We start from the raw sequence: 17,799 nt of genomic DNA, 5'->3' as shown, positions 1-17,799 counted from the left end.
AAAAAATGAGATATTAAAAAACACCTGTGCATCAGTATATGATTCTATGAAAAATATTAAAGGCTACATGGTAGGTTCAATAAAACAGAACTTAGAAACAGACTAGTATGTATGGGAAATCCTATGTTATATAAATATAAATAAGTTGGGAAAGAAAAGATAATTAAATAAGTGGTATGGAGAAAATTGGCTATACATATGGAAGTTAGATCTCTATCTTATACTTATTTAAAAATAAATTTTATATTGGTTTGAAAGCTAAATATAAACAATCAAATCTTTAAAACACTTAGAAGAACATGTAGACAAATATGTTCATGATATCAGGGGAGGAAAGAATTTTTTAAACAAGACAAAAAAAGCATAAAGGATAAACAAAAATAAATTTAAGTACATTAAAATTAACTTCTGTATATCAAGGGAAATCAAATTAACTTCTGTATAAACAAAGAAAATACCAGCCACAACTGGAAGAATATGTTTGCAATGCAAATTACCATCAAAATTATTATCTAGAATATATAAAGAGCATATACCACTCAAAAGTAAAATAAAACTCAATAGAAAAGTGAGCAAGAGATAGAAATGGGGAGTTTATAGAAGAAGCCACTTGAGTGACCAAAAGCATGAAAAGATCCTCGACATTATTATTAAACAAAAGAATGCAAATTAAAGCCATAGATACTCTTTCACAGTTATCAAATTGGCAAAAATTTTTAAAGTTGATAATCTCAAGAATTGGCAAGGATGTGAGACTTGCAAAACATTTATACAGTAACTGACGTTTAAGGTGCAGATCTATTTACTAAGACCCAACAGTTCTACTTGTAGGTATATGCCCTAGGTAGACCCCTCATAAGTGAGTGAGAGGAGACATGTGTAAAATATTGTGGCACAGATTGACTAGCATTTCACCAAACCTATTTCCACCTTTTCCTGGGTATAAAATTAGACTAAATTTCCTCACCTCCTTCCCATTAGATGTGGCCCTGAAACTGAATTCTAGCAAATAACAGGTGAGTGGAATAAATGAGCAGCACGTCTAAGCCTGCCTCATAGAAAAACAGCCACAAATAATCCCCATGGTCTTTTCTCTTCCACAGCTTGAAGCAAACAGAGACTTTGAGAAACGTGTGATGAAAATAGTGGAGTCTTAAGATGGAAGTACCTGGGCCCTCCTACTTGGAGGAAAGTCTCCACCAATCAAAAATATCTATTCTGGTCTTTAGGTGAGATAGGAATAAAGTTCTATCATGTTTGAGCCATGATATATTTGAGAATTTTTCATCAGAGTGGCTAATGTCACTTTAACTAATATAGATGCTTACTGCACCATTATTAGTAAACATGAGATAAGTTCATCAGTAGGGGATTCAGTAACTTGTGGGATGTTCAAGGGATGTAATACTATTCAAGAGTTAAAATTAATGTACTTGATCTATGTGTATAAATATAGGTAGACCTCAAAATGTTAGAATTAATTTTAACATATACATATATAGTCTTAGATCATGTATGCATACTTATTAAAACATCAAATATGTTTGGGAAGTCATCTAATCTCTCAGTCTCAGTTTCCACATCTATGGTATTTTATCAAATCTGAGATAACATTGATTATAAGATGTATTATTTTAGGTACCAATAAGAGAGGGAAAAAACACTAAAAAAACCTGTTAAACTATGAGAAAATGCTATACTTTTTCTCAATTTGAAATTCTATTTAATACTTATGGAAAGAGTTCTAAGACTTAATTATATAATTTTTTTTCATTTTTCATATACCTATATAAAAAGGAAACTTTAAGCAAACTAAACTGGTTAAAGTCCTTCTATAAGATCTTTACTTTCAGACTCCATCTATTCTGAATCACTTTTTGACTCAGAGTCATTTGATATCTACTTTTCCCTATACTATAACATCTCATGTGCCATCAAAATTATTGTTGTTGCAGCAGAGAAAAAATGCTAAGAGAATGAAAGTCTTTAGTGCTAGTTTTTAAGCAGGATTTGCAATTAAGTCAAACTATCCTACTTTTGAAACTCAGTTCAGGAATCTTACTAAACATTTCTGATGTATCCCCTCCTCTACCGTTTCCTCACAATAATTTACTTCAGAGTAACCATTAAAAGAGTTTTCTACAATTATCTCTCGAATTTTCTTCTAAGCTTCTGACACTCATCTGTAAATTTTGATGATGGTTTTATTTTGATGTTTACAAATCAGAGGCAACAACTGTGTGATCACTGATGTCTGACTGAGAGTAGCATTTCCACGTGGAAATTCCTTAAGAAATTTATATATGTCTCTGAATCCAAAATCTTGTGAAAAATTGATAGAGAAAACAAGAAAAGTATTATAATTCTCCTATAAAAGTTAAAGCTTAACAATCAATAGAGAGACATTACTAAGCAATCATTCTTGCTTGTAGTTGTTGCCATATTATATGTGTTTGTGGCCCTTTCTGCAGGTAAATTTCTGCAATGGGCCATTCTTGTAAATAAAATAATTATTAAGTTTATAAGCATAGTGTACTCATACAAATTTTATGAGTGGTATTTTAAGAATCAACAAATTTCTACTCCTTAAATCAGCAATTTCACCATGTGAATCTGTATAGGAGTGTTGATCTTGCTAGGAAATCCAAATGTTATGCTACTCTAATACTACCTCATAATATTCACTGGTATTTTGTAATGCTTGGATATTTGCTATAGGTATACTTATTTCTAACTACCTTAACAAAAAGGAGGCAACAATTGCAAACATTGTTGTAGAACACTACAACATGAAATTGGAAACATCTAAAATATGAAATAGCAAAGGCAATATTGATCTCAATATCAAAATCAAGAAAAGCTGAAAACATAGCTTTACTTTTTTTTTTTTTTTTTTAAAGAGCTCATTTGAAGCAGCCTATGCCTTAACAACAAACTTGACAAAGTTGAGGTTTCTTTGGACACACTCAAATTCAATCAGATGAACATCAATGCAAAATGGAAAGATATTTTTACATCTAGAATATTTGTTACAAGACACAGATCAGGATTACCAGGTGGGCAAGTAATGTTCTGTGTTTTAAACTTTCATTTTAAGAATAATAACTTTTAAATATTAAATATTTGGTTTAATTTTTCATATTTTAGACAATTTTTATTTACTTTTATAAATGTGTTCTATTATGAAATGTCTATATCAAATAGAGATTTGTGGGTTATTAAAATATATTCATTGATGGTGTGTCAATAAACCATGCATTTTTTTTTTTTTGCGGTATGTGGGCCTCTCACTGTTGTGGCCTCTCCCGTTGCAGAGCACAGGCTCCGGACGCTCAGGCTCAGCGGCCATGGCTCACGGGCCCAGCCGCTCCGTGGCACGTGGGATCTTCCCGGACTGGGGCACGAACCCGTGTCCCCTGCATCGGCAGGCAGACTCTCAACCACTGCACCACCAGGGAAGCCCTTTCCTGTTGTTTTTAAATAAGAAAATCTCAGTACAATCCTATCATACAAAAAATGATTCACTGTTTATTATTATGGTCACTGATTATTATTTGAAACACATAAATAGTGTGTTATAGAAACGGCAGAATAACATAGTTAAGGGAATTCCTGAAAAGTCCCCCAAATTCTGATTTTTCACTCATGAATCCCAAAGATGAGTATCTAGTGGAAATTTGGAAACATTGGCCAACAGCAAAAATAAGATAACTTTGATTGTAAGATGCATCCAATTTCAATGATGCTAAAATGGGGGGGGGGAATATGGGTTTTAGGATCAAGGATATGCAGTATTAAATGAAGATATCATATTAAAAGATATTCTCCCTCACATTCCTTCTAGGTCTAAAATATTCAGTGAGCTTATGGTTTAGAATTTTCTAGGAAGTAGAGCACACTAATAATTGCCCAGAATGTTAGTCATATCGTTCTCTTTTTCTTCAGTCTTCTTCTTCCATTCTTATCCTAGTAGATAATTTTCTGGTTTTTTAAAAAATATTTCTATCTTCTCTACTTTAAGTAGATTGTAACCAAACCTTAATTTTTAGGTTTTTATACTGTTCAATGATATTAGTTTTAACTGTTTTATAAGTATATACTACTTTCATAATAAAAATATATTGATTTAATTTTTAATAAAATGTTTAATGTAGAATGTAAATATGTTCTGTAAAAGGTAAATAATTTGAAAAAATATATTTTCCTCATTTGATTTTTTTCTTAAAACAGCAGAACCATCCAAAAAGTACTTTTTTTTTTAATCTGCTCACTTTAAAAATACTATGGTAGGGCCTCCCTGGTGGCGCAGTGGTTGAGAGTCCGCCTGCCGATGCAGGGGATACGGGTTCGTGCCCCGGTCTGGGAGGATCCCATATGCCGCGGAGAGGCTGGGCCCGTGAGCCATGGCCGCTGAGCCTGTGCGTCCGGAGCCTGTGCTCCGCAACGGGAGAGGCCACAACAGTGAGAGGCCCGCGTACAGCAAAAAAAAAAAAAAAAAATACTATGGTAATGTTACAGCTAAAAAAGGGTGAGGGATAACAGGGATAATGCTTAGTTTATTTGATAGCCACAAAATCTATATTGTTCTTCATTGGAATGTCCTCAATAGAAGAGATTCTTTTCAAGTATTTTCTGATGGGTTGAGTAGTAGTGAGTTTTGGGTTCACTCTAGGTTGTAATGATATAAAAAAAGCTTATTATAACTTTAGAGTTTTATTAATCACATTACTTTTTATTATAATCTGACTCTTAAGAATTAGAAAAACATAAACTTACATGGCAGAGGCAAAGTATGAATATGCTTAACTAAGTAGTCTTTAATATCTTCATGTCTCTATACTTTGCTTCTCATCAGGAAACCAAAATCCAAAAATGGCTTTGCTAATACTAGAGTGTTGATTTCAGTAATTGCTGGTCCCAGAATTTCAATCCCAGTCTTGTCCCTCACTCTCTTTTGCATTTATAGGACAAGTCGGTTTCCCCTTCTCTAAGAAGGGAGATAACTATATCTCAGAGGAGTCATGTGAGATTTCTTGGTTAATATTTGCAAAGTGCTTTGGTGATTAAATGGATTGTCAAATTGATAATTATTATTATAGAGGCTGGCACAGTAAAGGGGTCTACCTGGAAGATTGGCAGCCAGCAAAATTTTAAGTTGATTGCAAGAGTTCTTATTATCAGGGAATGGCTGCTTTCAGAAAATGTATATTTAAATATTAACAACATTTGAGGAGCAAATACTCCCAGAGATGAACATATGCTTTGAATCCACAATTACTTATGCATCTTCCCTGTGCCTCCTCTATGTCTGTATTTTAAAAATTCTGTAGGTGAACAACTGAGGTTCAGTCTCAAGGTCATTGAAGCAGCTGTGATTTTATTAGTATGATCATTGAATATTCTATAGAAATGTAATTGAAGGCATTAATATGTACAAACTAAATAAAACTATACAGGCGGTGGGAAAAGTTATTTATGGTGCTGGAACTTTACCATTTTGGGAAATAATATAATGTGTGTATCTCTGGAAACAATGTAAACTCAGCCTACTCAACAGAAGCAGTAAAAGAATCTAAGCAATTCTGTAATTCTATGAGGAGGGTAATTTCACTGATAACAGCTTTCCATAATTTTACTCTTTTAGATAGCAAATAATTTTCCTTATTCTTCATTTTATTGCTATTTTGAATTGCACTCCTTGTTGGAGTTTCATCTTTCACTAATAATTCTCTGGGAGATGTATTTTCACTGTTTTTCATATGGCAGTTACTGCTGGCAGTACCTAGTTGAAACCAACAGAATTACAACTCTCTTCAGTATCCCTACATGACATGGGTAATATTTCAGTTTAATCCAGGGGCATGAATTGAGTCAGGAACAACCATTTCAATTTCTACTGCAGTTTGTTTAGGCTTAACATAGACTAGCTACCATATCCTCTCTCAGTGAACCACATTAAATTGCTTACAGAGACCTGCTCAGAAAGCAAAATGTATGGTTTTGCTATTCTCATGACATGTTTTTGCCTAATAATCATGAAAGCTATAAAAAGAAATCCACCACAAATGCCCTTCAAAATCTCCATACTACCGCCCAACGACCAGGTTCCCAAAAGAGAAGTTAAATAGCTATTAAGATTACTTCGCTTTTATATAACATTATGTTTACTACAATTTTTCTTAAAAACCAAAGGATTTCATCTGTAATAATAGACCAGTCCTGTTTCCTTGTAGCCCTGTCCATAATTATATGACTCTGCTACATAGTTACCATGTAAGAGACTGAATAAATGTGAAATGATTAATCCATATGCTCAATAGTTCTAGAATTAAGGACATTAGTTTACAAATCACTGGCTGAGGTAAAGGAATTTTTTATAGCCATATAGAAGAAAATAGATTGGGTGCCAAATGAAAAGATCTTCAGTAAAACAGGGCCAAGTTCTTTACAAAGCCTATTTGTTTCCCCTTAAACTGTATGAATGCACTTGTTTGTTTCAAAAATCCATCATTGGGCTTCCCTGGTGGCACAGTGGTTAAGAAGCCGCCTGCCAACGCAGGGAACACCGGTTCGAGCCCTGGTCCGGGAAGATCCCATATGCTGCAGACCAACTAAACCCCGCGAGCCACAACTACTAAGCCTGCTGGCCTAGAGCCTGTGCTCTGCAACAGGAGAAGCCACAACAAGAAGCCCGCGCACCACAACAAAGAGTAGCCCCCGGTCACCGCAACTAGAGAAAGCACGCACGCAGCAACGAAGACCCAACACAGTCAAAAATAAATTAATTAAATAAATAATTTTTTTCAAATCATTATTAAGGAGATCATCAATGAACTTAAACAATAGATTTTGCTGAAACTAACACATAGTAGGAACATAGTAATAAATGTCGGTCCAGTGAGTGAATGAAGGCATATGGTTATGACTCATTCCTTCTAGCTGGAGACAAATGTATAACACTGCACATAAAGATAATTGAAGAATTGTATAAATTGTCCTGATAAAATAAATTAAAGTTTGGAAGTCATTTTTTGGTAAATTATCAGAACAGTTGTTACATCTATTGCTCAATAACCTTGGCTTGTTTTTGGCAGTGTGGTGGGTAGAAAAAGCATGATAAGTGAACCAAAAAAGGAGGAGGCTGGACTTCTAGTCCTCATTTTTAGCTTTGGGCTAATTAGCTTTTGGCATTGGACAAAAGACTACAACAATCCATGTACTTGGCTCCCTTATGCATAATGAGAAACTATGAGTTATTTGATGTTATAACCTCTTCTAACATGCTGTCTATGTAGGGAGCATGATTTGCTAACTTCCACAATACAGAAAAAGATATTTTGATTAGTTCGTGTTATTTCTTTCATATCACCTTATAACTATCAATTAATACTAATCATCATTGACCCGATTTGAGGCATTAACCTATTACTTATTTATTGAGCAGATATTTATTGCAACATATAATGTGACAAAGTACTGGACTGTTACTCCTTTTGCTTAATTTTTATAAATGCTAATTCCTGTATCTTCCTATATTTTCATTTTCCTCATCACATATCACTACTTGGTCTGGTGTACAGTGGGCAGAAAGTGAAAATTTGCTTTATTTTGTCCCTGATGACATAGCCATGGAACAAACAAGATGAAGAAATCGTTGGTTATCACTTGATAATGCTGTGCAACATTGATAAATCATACTATTTGTTATACTGAAATGTGTGTTGGTTTTAAGGAAGTCAAACTCTTCCGAAATTATTGAGGCCATCTCATCTTCACTCCTCTGAAGATCCTATTCTGTGGCACAGATCAATGCACTGAAGCTTCATGATTCCCAGAAGGGCTTTTAGTACATTGGTAGTGCCACTTCTTTATACTCAAAACCTCTTGGGGAAAAACTGCTAGATGTATCATCTGCTTAGTTCTGCTCTCTTCCCTTCTTAAACTACTGATCTCTGCTCCCAATTCTGCTTCAGCAGGAATATCTCTTAAACAGATGTCTTCTTCATTTTCTGTTATTCTAATAATAATTAAAGACACTCCGTAGGTCTTTTGAACTCAACAGACTGATGAGTTTTTAAGCCTATATTAAATTTGCTCTAAAACCTTTGCTTATGAGTCTATGTAATCAGTTTTCAAGACATTTCCCTAATTTTAAGAAATATAAAAAACAAACAAACAAAAAAACAAATCCCCAAATTACCTATGTAATATGAAAATGAAGTATGATTTTGCATTTACAATGTTTTGGTTTGGGTTTCAGTTTGGCAGGAGGATGCATAGTAATATTTCAACAGATTTAGCTTTCTAATTATTTTGTAGAGATTAGTATTCACAGGCATACCTCATTTTATTGTGCTTTGCTTTATTGTGCTTTGCAGAAATTGCATTTTTTACAAATTGAAGACTTGTGGCAATTCTGTATTGTCAGATGATGGTTAGCATTTTTTAGCAATAAAGTATTTTAAAATTAAGTCATGTACATTGTTTTTTAGGCATAACACTAGTGCACAATTAATAGACTACAGTATAGTACAAACATAACTTTTATATGCACTGGGAAACCAAAACATTTGTGTGACTCGCTTTATTGCAATACTCACTTTATTGAGGTGATCTGGAACTGAACCTGTGATATCACCAAGGTAGGCCTATAAATAAGTTTATATTTCCCAACACTTATCAACTAAAAGTTACTGTGACTTCCATTTACATCAAAAGATTTTATTGCGCTCTTACTAGATGCAAAGTAGTAGGCACTCACGAAGAACTGACTAGAACCTTTTCTGCTTTCTAGATGCTTGTAGTCTAGTAAGAAAGATAAACCAAGTTTCTACACTACTTGACTAGAGTCAGGTAAGGACCAGAAGAGAAGTATAAATACTAAGTTCAAAGGAGAGACAGAACATCTAGACAAAAGCCTTAGGAAAGGTGGCTTTTGAGGAGGGTTTTGAAAAGCAAAGGATTTTAACAAGTGAGGATGAATCATTCTAAGAGGAGGAAATACACTAAACAAAAGTACAAAGGCTGAAATGTGTAGGCATGTTTGGAGGACAAAAGCTGATAATTTGGTTGGACTACATGTAGGCTTTGTATATGCAAGTAATAAGAACTGAAACTGAAAGCTATATTGGGCCAAATATCTTTTATAATGATCTAAATGTTATTATATGATGTGATACTATTTTGTTATATGTTGACCCAGGTTTATACATAAAAATTTCACTGGATCCACAGTAACTAAAGCCAAGGTTAGATGTGATATTTATAATTTTCTGGATAATACCACTTCTTATGTAATTAATTTTATAAAAATAAGTGGATTGATCATTAAGAATAGAACTTCTACACAATTAATAATAAGGGACTCTCCAGGATTCAGGAAACAGAGTTAAGAACCTTAAAGTCGTATTACACAAAGCTAAAAGTAACATAACAGAATTTAAACATGAAACATTGAATATGCAGATTTATCTTCATCTATCTTCATGAAACCCTACAAAAAATTATTGCAAAGGCAGAAAAAAATGCATACAACCAAAATGATAAAGTAAATCAAAAAACAATGGCAAGTAAGACATGTCAACAATATTTCAGAAGGCAAGAAGCAGCTAGATGGCTAGTTACTGAATATGATTTGAGTTTTCTATGATTTGGTAAGTGACTGGTAGAGGAAAGAAGTAGAAGTGGGTTATGGAAAATCAAAAGAAGAAAGCTGATTCATGCCATTAGCACCATAAGGCTTAGAAATTAGAGATGATAGGTATCTCTTAATGTGGGAGAGTAAGGAATAGGGTAAGTAGGAGTACCCCCAAACCTCTCCCTTAGTCCCACAGCCAGACCAGTGTCTCTCCCCAGCAGAATAAACTAGTGATATTCTACTTATCTATCTATCTTATCTATCTTATCTATCTTTATCTATCTATCTATCTATCTATCTATCTATCTATCTATCTATCTATCTCTGTCATGAATTGAATTGTATCCCCTCAAAATTCACATGTTGAAGTCCTAACCCTTGGTACCTCAGAGTGTGACTGTATTTGGAGGTCTTTAAAAAGATAATTAACCCAAAATGAGGCTGTATGGGTGGATCAATCTGACTATTCCAATACAACTAGTATCCTTATAAGAAAGGAAATTACAGTACTTCCCTGGTGGTCCAGTGGTTAAGACTCCACACTCCCAATGCAGGGGGCCCAGGTTCAATCCATGGTTGGGGAACTAGATCCTGCATGCCACAACTAAGAGCCCACATGCCACAACTAAAAGATCCTTCATGCCACAAGGAAGATCCCGTGTGCCACAACTAAGACCCTGCCCAGCCAAATAAATAAATAAATATGAAGAAAAAGAAGTTCACACCTATAAAGTTTTAAAGGAAAAAAAAGAAAGAAAATGAGGACAAAGACACACAGAAACAAACAAACAAGCAAACAAACAAAAAACCACGTGGCCATAGCAAGAAGGCAGCCAACTACAGGCCAAGAAGAAACTGAACCTGCCAACACCTTGATCTTGGATTTCTAGCCTCCAGAATTGTGAGAAAATAAATTTCTGTTAAGCCACTCAGTCTGTGGTATGGCAGCCCTAGAACACTAATACGTTATCTGTCTATCTGCCCATCCATCTGTCTATCTGCTTTATTATGACTCCTAAGAAGGAATATAGAGGAGGGTAATCAAGAATAACTGCTTTGCCATAGGAGTGTAAGAGAAGGCTCTTTTTATTAGGATTATAAGGGATAACTTCTCCTGGGAAATGACATTTAAGGTAAGATCTGAAAGGTGAGGAGAAGCCAGTCACACAAATATTTAGAGGCACACTTTTTAGGCAAAAGGAAGTTTAAGGGCAAGGATCCTCAGGTATAAAGGAGCATGGCAGGTTGGGAACTAATCAGCATGGATAGAGTATAGTAAGGAAGGCGGGTGATAGAATGAAGTGGGTTTGGATATATAAGAAAGGCTACAATATTATTTTATCCTTATGATAAATTTTTCATTTCTGCCTTAGTGGGTCTGAATCTTCATCAGTAACTATGAGAAATATCAAATTTTATTTATTTCTCTAAGTCCACTTAAATCCATCTCCCAGCCCTTATCCTACCATACTGGCTGGGATTTTATCTCATTTGTTATTGCTTCCACTCTCACACCCACTCAAAGTATTATGTAAAGGTTCTAGGGTCTTGGGCAACGCCAATAGCTCAGGAAGTTTCCTTCAATAAGTGGTCATTTGGCAGCAGGGGTCGCTGCTGAGACACACACTAACTCAGTCCTCAGGGTCTCTTGGGATTTGGAGACGGAGCTGAGCTTAGTGTGTGTGAAACTTAAGTGAAGCAGGATTTTGTGCTTCAGCGGTGACCACAGTTACATCCCCTCTGAGGTTTTGCCCCTTTTGATGTCACTGTCATGAGCACTGAATAAGTCCCTACCACCAATAGAGCCCACAAAGGCTATCCTCCCACTGCACTGAGAGGAAAAAAGCTCTTGCTCTTGCCCTCACCCTTGCCCTTCCTAAACTCTCTTAAAGACATTACATTCTCTTTCCTCTCCTCCCTTACATAATCTCTTCAAAGAGTTTAGGCTTTCACAAATGATAGAGAGAGATGTTGCCTTCAAGCAGCTTCTAATTTAGGTCCTACAAATAACCCTGAAGATATGAAATATAGAGTTTGGCTATCCAGCAATATTTACAATAGCCAAAGACATGGAAACAACCTAAGTGTTCATCGATGGATGAATGAATAAAAAGTACAGGGCAATACTGTTCAACCATAAAAAAATAAGGAAATTCTGCCATTTGTGAGAACACAAATGGACTTTGAAGGCATTATGCTAAGTGAAATAAGTTAGCAGAGAGAGACAAACACTGTATGATCTCACTTATATGTGGGAAAAAAAAAAACTCATAGAAAAAGAGAGCAGATTTGTAGAGCTACCAAAGGTGGGCATGGGGGTGAGGGGAGATGAAATTGGAGGAAGGTGCTCAAAAGGTACCAACTTTCAGCTATAAGATAAATAAGTACAATAAATGTAATATATAACATAATGACTACAGTTAACACAGATGTATGATATATATGAAAGTTGTTAAGAGAGTTAATCCTAAGAGTTCTCATTACAAGGAGAAAAATACTTTTTTCCATTTCTTTTTATTATATCTATATGAGATGATGGGTGTTAACTAAACTTATTGTGGTAAATATTTCACAACATATATAAGTCAAACCTTTATGTTGTACACTTTATACAGTGATATGTAGCAATTATATCTCAATAAAACTAGGAAAAATAAAAGAGAGGGGGAAAGAACTGCATTTTAAAGAGGACTGGTTATCTATTTGAAATAAAGAAAGAAGTTAAGGAAGAATAACCAAAAATTAATATCTCAATAAATTATTTTGTCTCACCAGCTTGAGTAATTTTTTTTTTCTTTCAAACAACAATAGTAACATTTACCTAATGGTAACATCAAGCAGTCTCCTGAAACCATATAGTATTTATATAGTTTACTACTTTGGCTTAGACTCCACAATCCCCTGTTTCTCACCATTCCCTCTACTCTGACATGTGCTGGTTTTCTGGGTAATAGATTGTTTGGCCTGTCTAGATGTTTTACTATAGTACTCAGCTAATTTATTCGCCTATTTTTTCTCGTGGAAATTGGTAGCTATTGGAGCTGACTAAGTCAAACTATTGCTGACTCTTCTTCCCAAATATTTTAGACTTTGGCTAAGCATCTTTTCAAAAAATAGGAATACATGAGCCTTACAAAATCAAGAACGTTAAACCACTGAAGAGTTAACAAGATGGAACACTGTAAAAGAAAAGCTATTCTAACTTAGAAATATATCCCCAATGAAATATGCTGTATACTTCTTTCAGTAATCTTAAATCAGTCTTCATGCAGTGTTTACAGAAGACATATTCTCCAGACAGTCCTTGATGTGGGAAAAGCTTTTATTTTGAGGCTAAAAAAGATGGATTTTCTAAATTGTCATAGGCTGTGGTTTAGCAGCTGCATTCTGCATGGCCCCTACACAGCTTATTCTTCTAATTATGCTGTGACAGCTTCCCCAGTGGATTAAAATCCACACTCAGAGTTCTCTTGTCTTTAACCTTTCATCCCCATGACTCCCTACTCCACAGATGCCTCTCCTAATGTCTAGTTCTAAGTCTGGGGACTTCTTAGATAAAGTACTAAGAAGGTACTTTTAGTACTTGCACAATAAAAGAAAAAGGTGAGTGTAGTCTTTCTCTGATCTTTAGCGTCTAAATTCTACATACATATTAAGCACTGAAAAATGAAAAAGTAATCTATTCTATAATACAAATGTTATCTGGACCTTTATTCCGCTTTTAGAAAGTGATAAACCTTTGATGAGTCTATCCAGGGCAACTTATTTTTTTTTTTAAAAAAGGAAAGAAAAAGCAGGCTTTGCTATACAGTAGTACCTCATTTAATGGCATAAAAGTGGCCTGGTATAGATAATTACTCACACAACTGAGGCTTACTTCTTAACAAGTCAAATCTTTAACCATTTTTTTGGGGGTTCAAAATCTTTTAGGAGGTGAATGGCCTCCTTAACCAGAATATGCTAGAAACAATTTAATATTCCTTTATTCAAGATAATGATTCACAACATCTAGACCATCAAGGGAATGTAGTTTGGTTCATTTTGGCTCTCCATCTTCCTTGATGTTTCTCCACCAAATCCAGGCTTACCTGTAAGAATATGTGTATTTTTGTATTGTTCCCATTCTCTTCATCCCCTACAATGCTCTCAGTTTTGATGACCTACCAAGGGTAGGGAAATCAGATATACAAGCCAGGGGTCAAGAATAAAGTTTCTTGATTTTTCAGCATTTAAGAATTGGTCTTCTTTTAAACAGTCATAGGCATTGTTGTGAAGAGTTACATTCATCAAAGTTATGGCAGGGTTTTCTAGCACCTAATATGATGAAATAATTTGGATGTATGCTTTTAAAGTAAATCAATTTCCCTGGATTTAGGATGATGAATTGGGAATCTGGAAGGTTCCCCTGAGGAGAACAAGGTGAGGGGTCTTAAGAAAATTCTCACTCCCTGCATTCATCTAAAAGATAAATTATTTTCTCTCAGAAAAATTGAGGGAAAAGAGATGGATTCCAAGAAGGTCTAGTGTAGGAAGGGAGAAGCATTAGAGAGAATATAGTCCCCATGTTGAGGCTGAAGTTTCTTTTCTGACCTCTACCAGGCTCCGAGGGACCTTTAAAAGGTCAGGATAGCAAGACTCCTGGACCCAAGGGAAAGAAAAGACATGGATCCACTGACATCTCAGTGAAGTACCAATGTATCAGGCAACATGCCGTAGGTACCAGTCCTCATCATAGAAGTGGAAATTGCTTCTTGCTGCTACTAATCCCAAGTTGCCTAACCATTACTTGTTTGGCTTTTCAGCTATTCCATTACATTTGTAACACATTCTCTGTATTTCAGTTCCCTGTATAATACATTTGTTGTGTTTATACACTAGATGGTAGTTGCATTTTTCCAGTCAGAGCTTAATGATACCAAAGGCATTTTAAATCTTATTTAATCCTTACACGTTCCCTGCAAGGTAGTAATCATTACTTCTATTTTACAGATGAGAAAAAGCAAAAGTCAGTGAATTTAAGATCTTTGCTCAAGTTCACAACACTAGTAAGTGGTCGAGCCATGATTCAAATCCAGTTCCAAAGTCACTCTTAAATTGCTCTTCCTGCCAAGGGAAATGGCACCAGCAGAAAAAAAAAAAAAACCCTAGGCCTGAAAACAGCCATTTAACTGCAGCATAGTAGTCCTAGGCCAGAGCAGTTAATTATAGGGAACTCCACCCATACTGAACACTGCGAGTGTGGGAGGAGAGGTGTCCTTGCTTCAGAGCAAAGTGCCCAGCTCCAAAGAAGCAATGCCTTCTCCACCCTGGACCAAAGAAAGAGCCTGTTCCTTGCAAGGACAGCAGAATCAAGAGCTGGTATTAGACAAGGTATATGTCTAAGTTTAACTCTTCTGACAATCTAATTTTCACCTTTGCCATTTAAAAATAGTTTCTATCTTTGTCATGCTGTTTCAGACTTATAGATGTATTTATGAATGGGATATTGTATGTTTTAATGGTAATGATTAACCCCTTGTATTCCCTCTTTCAACTGATTTATATTGCCTATAAAATATTACATCAAAGACAGTCCTGTTTAGTTACTGAATTCTAAGTGCTGATTTTTCACAAAATGACACATTAGGACAGTAAAAGAGAGCTGAAAAATCCTTTAAGGGATACCTTAGTAAAATCTCTCACACCACTAGAGATATTCTGAGACCTCATTATATTACAGTATAGCATGAATAAAAGGAAGTTTGTTCACTGTGAAACAAACGGTTCCTCATAACAATTCAGACTGGTTGGTTTCCATTCTGTTATTAATCCTGGACTTTCCAAATGCCAATAAACTTTCTATCTAATAAACGCTCCATGTAGATTGTTACCATAAACTCAATTACAAGCATAAATGTATATGTATACCCAACATATACATATACTGTATAGTAAGTATACAGACTAGAAGGGACACTAGTTCTTTCAAAAATAAATAAAACAAAATACCAGCACATATCCTTGGTCCAGCTTTCTACCCAATGCAACAAGAAAGATTACATGAAAAATATAAGGAACATTATTTTATGGATTTTAAAATCCTCTGGGGTTTTTTGTGTGTGTTCCACCCCCTACTCCCTGCCTCTCCCCGTCCTTATTTCTCCGCACAAAACAGCCTCTGTTGCTCTGCCAGTCCCTTCTTTTATGTGCTACAGAATACCTGGTGGCCAATTGCTAGGTGGAGGATAATTAGCCCCTCAGTTATCACCAGCTTATTTTCACCTGTTCCATTAGCATTTCCCTAGAATTTGAAGCTTGTCTAATTAGTCTTTTCTGACCCATTTGCCACCATCAGACTCAAGAAATAGCCCTTCCACTAAGTAATTAACCCATGGTAGGCCAATCCTCCAGCTTTTGTTTCAACTCCTGTTGGAATCATTAGAATCAAATGAACAAAGAAACATCATGGGATAAGGTAATAAGAAACTAAAATGTTCTGTCTTCCTTCTCTCTTTCCCAGTCTCCAAATCCAAATTATAGAAACCTTAAGCACAATGACATTTAGTCAGACACATATGTGCTTGCTGTTGAATGTCTTGAAAGAGCAAAATAGCACTGCCAGAATTATCAAGTTCAGTTCTCTGAAATGCCATAGGAAATATGGTATTTATTTTACACCCAAAAGATGAAAGAGATCAAAAAGAATCCAAATTTTAAAATACAGGCCAAAATCTCAACATGTAAAAACCTTTTCAGGATGCTGTAATTGAATCTAACAATTTCTTCTTTACATTATTTTGATAGTCTATGAATAATTTTTCCAAAATATTTTATGCACATGCATAGGAATTCTTATTTTGCTTTATCACACAAGTCCATAGAGAAGTCCAGCAATGATTTCTATAAGGTTAAGGGATGGCTCATGTTTACTTGTTCATTCAACAAGTATTATTGAGTATCAACTTTATGTCAGGTACATCGTTAAGCCACAGGGACAAAAATAATGGATGGTCCTTGCATTTATGAAGCTGAAAGTCTAACGTACCTTAAAATATAATCTATTTTTAAAGAATACTGAATCCATACACTTGCTTTAAAATTGACAGAAAACATTCCTGAATGTACTCGACATTTGTTATGTTTTCGCCTGCCATCTTCTATTCCTTCTTCCCAATAGTACTCCTTGAAGAACAACTCTTATGCCACACAGATTGGTTTAGAGCTGGACACATGATCCAGATTGAACCAGTGAGAGCCAGGCTTAAGACATTTGTTCCACTGCTAAAAATCAGAGGATGTGAGATCTTGAGTCAATGCTGCCATCTTTTAACCATGTGAGAATAAAGCGAAAGCTAGAGTAAAGAACCAAGCTATAAAATAAGGGAAAGGAACCCCTGGTAACATCCTTTAAACCCTGTTTAAGCCATTTCTTGATTCTGAACTATTTGGATTTGGGCTTAGCTCAACTGTATCCAAAGGTGTTCTAATTGATAGAGATGTATCTTTAATATCACAAACAATAGCTTAAGTTTCAAGGTAGTTATATTTTCTTTTAAGCAATTGAAGAGGACCTGTATCTTATCTATATATGAACTTTAAGCATTCAGATGGGAAGATATCTATGAACTATTCATAAGTGTTTTTATACTTGCTTTTCACCTGTAAACATACCAGTTTCTTTCTAGACTATAAATTTGCTTGTGTGAATCTGGTAAATCATATCATTCTATAAAGTGTGTTGCCAAAATGTTGTATCCTTTATTCTTATGCAACACTACATGCCCTTGTAAATGGTTGTGAACACAGCAGCCATTTTTCTGTCAAGTTGAATAATTTTAGATTTACCTCCGTGACTTCCATTCATTCCACAAATACTTACTGAACAATAACCATGTAATGGTACTGGTGATCCAAAGATAAATAAGAAGTGTTGTTATTTTCAAGGAGCTTCCAGGCTCTTTAGGAGAGCATAACATGATATAAAGGGATGACTAAATACCATGTGACAATTGCTATGTAGGTTTAAGTCTCTCAAGTGCTAAGCCTAATAAGGTGCCACTCGTTCCATCACTTCTCACATTCAACCTATCAGCAAGTCCTTTCAGTACAGTCCCCCAAATCTCTCCCAGATCTGACAAGTCCTCACAGCTCCATTCTTTTTTTTTTTTTTTTTTTTTTTGCTG

Source organism: Mesoplodon mirus (genome assembly GCF_964341445.2).
Source record: "Mesoplodon mirus genome assembly, chromosome: 3".
In the NCBI taxonomy this organism is placed as follows: Eukaryota; Metazoa; Chordata; class Mammalia; order Artiodactyla; family Ziphiidae; genus Mesoplodon; species Mesoplodon mirus.
The sequence above is the reverse complement of the archived record's forward strand: the minus strand, read 5'-3'. Positions refer to the sequence as shown.